Source organism: Bombyx mandarina, chromosome 28, assembly GCF_030267445.1.
Source record: "Bombyx mandarina strain Sakado chromosome 28, ASM3026744v2".
NCBI classification, from domain to species: Eukaryota; Metazoa; Arthropoda; class Insecta; order Lepidoptera; family Bombycidae; genus Bombyx; species Bombyx mandarina.
Window position 1 is genome coordinate 8,500,012 of NC_143233.1, and position 4,773 is coordinate 8,504,784.

The window sequence follows — 4,773 nt, forward strand, 5'->3', positions numbered from 1 at the left end:
GAGCTCACAGCCCACCTGGTGTTAAGTGGTTACTGGAGCCCATAGACATCCACAACGTAAATGCGCCACCCACCTTGAGATACAAGTTCTAAAGTTTCCCGTATAGTTACAACGGCTGCCCCACCCTTCAAACCGAAACGCATTACTGCTTCACGGCACAAATAGGCAGGGTGGTGGTACCCACCCGCGCGGACTCACAAGAGGTCCTACCACCAGTAATTACGCAAATTATAATTTTGCGGGTTTCATTTTTATTACACGATGTTATTCCTTCACCGTGGAAGTCAATCGTGAACATTTGTTGAGTACGTATTTCATTAGAAAAATTGGTACCCGCCTGCGGGATTCGAACGCCGGTGCATCGCTCAACACGAATGCACCGGACGTCTTATCCGTTAGGCCACGACGACTTCATAGGCCACGACGACTCGTTACCACTAACCTTCAAATTCAAATTCAAATTCAAAATCATTTATTTCAACTTAGATGTCAATATAACACACTTGTTGAATGTCAAAATATAAATAACAATGTTAACTCTACCACCGGTTCCAAAAAAAGCCACAGTCCTAAGAAGAACCGGCGAAACAAACTCAGCGGGCTTTTTATTTTTTTTTTGTTTTTTCTCAAATATTTTCTAGAGTTATTGCGAGTCATAGAAAATAGCTACAATTAGATTTGCGTTCGTCCGTGACGACGAAAACTGTAAAGTCTTCGGAAATAATATGCATACCTAATGATAATAAAAACTGCGAGATTAAATCCTAAGCGTGGCTTTAAAATATTCCTTCAATTGTTTCATTTTATTTCAAATAATTTATATTCATAGTACGGATCCACGCGTACCACTATCATCATACGACTTCAGCTCTAAGATTAGGAGCCGGTTTAGGGACCTCGGTGACAGTACTTGTCGAACTCGCTTTGGCCTTTGGGGTTCGCCTTGCAAACTAACCTATACATCAGCCCTTTATTGCTGAGATGGGTGTACGAGCTCACAGCCCACCCGGTGTTAAGTGGTTACTGGAGCCCATAGACATCTACAACGTAAATGCCGCCACCCACCTTGAGATAGTCTCAGTATAGTTACAACGGCTGCCCCACCCTTCTAACCGAAACGCATTACTGCTTCACGGCAAAAATAGGCAGATTGGTGGTACCTGCCCGTACGTACTCACAAGAGGTTCTGCCACCAGTAATTACACAAATTATAATTTTGCGGGTTTGATTTTTATTACACGATGTTATTCCTTCACCGTGGAAGTGAATCGCGAACATTTGCTAAGTACGTATTTCATTACAAATATTTGTACCCGCCTGCGGGATTCGAACACCGGTGCATCGCTAGATATTAATGCACCGGACGTCTTATCCTTTATTAGATCACGACGACTACATCTCTCTTCGTGACAGCCCTCTGAATTTCTCGGGGAATCTTCTCAGTGGGTCGCAAATCCATTCGAGCAGCAGCTGCCCTTGAGCTTTTAGATGTCCTTCGACGCTGGGGCAGCTTTCGGAAAATACCGATATTCCCGACTAAGCCCGCACTCCCCTACCTGTCTTGCTGAAGCTTGGCAGAATTTATCCGGGAAAAAAATCACCGCTTTAACATTACTATACTCTAACTAATGCTTCTATATGACATCACTTTCTTATAACTGTTAATCGACCACCAGCCGTAATTAATATTTTCATTCGCCGACAATACAATTGATCGAAGATTTTTTTTAGTATCACGAGCTATTTGTAAATCGCATTAATATTATAAAGATAAATACGCAATATAACTTCCTAGCTCCTACATTAAAATATTTGACATTTTCTTTACGAATTCAATTTATTCATGTGATTATTTATTCTTAATTACGTCTTTATTATTTTAATAAATTATAATTTGCGTAATTACTGGTGGTAGGACCTCTTGTGAGTCGCCTATTTCCGCCGTGAAGCAGTAATGCGTTTCGGTTCGAAGGGTGCGGTAGCCGTTGTAACCACGGAATAGATAAATGTTGTAACTATACCTGAGATCTTAGAACTTATATCTCGAGGTGGGTGGCGCATTTACGTTGTAGATGTCTATGGGCTCCAGTAACCACTTAACACCAGGTGGGCTGTGAGCTCGTCCATCCATCTAAGCAATAAAAAAAAATAAAAAAATTGGTATTTTTTCGGTCCCGTGACCGAATCTCCTCCGAGGTCCCCGCTTCTAGAGGACGCGCGCGGTATGTGGGACTTAATGAACTGCAGATGTTGGGAGCAGACCGCGGGCCCAAGGATGTTTTTAGGGCCCTACCGCACTAAACGACTCCCCTGCGCTCTTACTATAGATTATACACTTAATATTCGAGAGCTCTTACGCCCGACGTCCGATCTCCGACTGGGGTCAAAAGCCGGTTAGAGTAGGGGGGTTCCCACGGTCAACACTACAACAAGACACGCGGCGACACCCCGAGGACGCAATGGGTTATAAGCCTGCGATAAAATTTTAATATTAACTTAACGTTAGCAAGTAAACATACCCGATCCGGTGGACCGAATGGTAAACAGTCGACGTCACCCTAAACACGTTATTACGGATCCTCCCGATCCATTAACGGTGCTTTTAGGTACCACAAGCACTGGCCACAGTCCTCGCCGAGCCCATCGCATGCGATCAAGGGCTCGACAAGTAAATTAACCCATAGACACGGCCCACTGAGTTTCTCACCGGATCTTCTCAGTGGGTCGCGTTTCCGATCCCGTGGTAGATTCTGCGAAGCACTGCTCTTGCTAGGGCCAGTGTTAGGAACACTCACGGTTTGAGCCCCGTGAGCTCACCTACTAGTTCGGTGAATCTAGAACCCCGTAAGAAGTAAGTAAAATAGTATAATTTTCATGATCACACTTTTATAAATGCGCGCCATCTGGCACAGATTTAATAAACTATTCCTAGCTATCTTTGTAATGGAAATAACCATTGCTCGGTCTTGATTAGTTCTTCTAAATACAAACAGATGGCGTTGTAATAAAAACTGCGTGGTTGTTTTATTACACACTAGCATTGAAAAGACCGAAGAAGTAATTAACACAAAATAAATGCGGCTGTCGCCAATTACTTATATAATAGGTACCTACCACGGTGTGTTTGTGCACGTGCCTAGCACGTGTTCAGACGCGCTAATTATGAACGAATAACATGGTGGGTAATAAAAATTAAGCTAGCAAACCTTACATAATTAATTTAACTGATTCTAGCTCTATTTTCACTGTTCAAAATCTTGACTTGAAAAATATTACATGAAACCGAGATGCGCTTCTTAATATTCTATTTGTTACATTCCATAGACAGAAGTCTCAACGAGGTAAAATAATAAATAAATTGATTTTATTAAATAATAAAATAAAATGGTAGAAAGTTTTTGAGACTTCAGCGAAAGACCCCAGAAGCCTCCAATAGCAACGATGTTTTATTTTTTTATTTTCACATAACATTTTAATTGCCCATTTTCATTGCTTATCAATAAGTTAAAATTTAATAATGATTAATTATTACTCGTTTCAACTGAAAAAATACGTTAAATAAATAAAATAATCAATTATGAGTTGTTTCTTAGGTACCTCGCTTTCGCGCCAAAAAAATCACCTGGTATTATCTATGTGATTCTCAATCCATAGACAAGACTTAACAACCCAAATGATATGAGGTCAAGGATTCACGGATTGTTTGAAACCTCTGGGTCTGCGGAGGGACTTCGGTTCCCTCTGTATTTTGTACCGTATGTTCCATGGGGAGTGCGATTTCTTGCCACGTACCTACCATCCGGCTTTGGAATGAGCTCCCCTCCACGGTGTTTCCCGAGCGCTATGAATATCCTTCTTCAAACGAGGCTTGTGGAGAGTACTTAACGGTAGGCAGCGGCTTGGCTCTGCCCCTGACATTGCTGAAGTCCATGGGCGGCCGTAACCTTTCACCATTAGGTGGGCCGTATGGTCGTCTGCCTACAAGGGCAATAAAACAAAAATCAATTGAATCGCATGATATCCGTCGCATTCTTCAAACTGGAAAGGGTTACTAGTCGAACTCTTCGTCGCGTTCGACGAGAACGGTCACTGGTGCTTGGAAGGCCTCAAGGAACCAAGAGTGGATCGAGAGCAATGAAGATGCGAAGAACGTTTCGGGAATCACTATACCCTCCCGCTCTCGTACAAGTAACTAAATATTCAAAATTATTAATTTTAGCATACCGATTGACTTATAAATAATTCATTAGTACGTCAAAACCCAAAAGTATGCATATTTTCTTAAATTCATTAATAGGTTTATAACATAGTCATAATTATATCTGCTTGAAATGGAACGCACGGGAGGGAACTTCACAAAATAGATCGATCGGCGTTCCATTTTGAAAATCGATCGATGTTTGCTATCCGTAGTTATTGGGACGCAAATTGGAGATCAATCAGGAGATCGTTTTCAATCTCCGATTGAACCGATCTCCCGATCGAGGATCCGATATTGGGACCGGCCGTTAGTAACGCCTTGATAACATTTTTTTTCTTCTTATGTATTCCTTGGGAGCCTAAGAGGCTATTACAGCTAGACGAGGACGAGTAGCTGGGCTCAGGGACTCAACTTGCAAGAATTTGCTAACACTAACCCTAGCAAGGGCAGTGCTTCGTAGAATCTACCGTCAGACCGGAATCGCGATTCACTGAGAAGATCTGGCGCGAAACTCAGTGGTCTGTGTCTATATAAGCTAGTTCACTCGTCGTAATCGACAACTTCGACGAGGA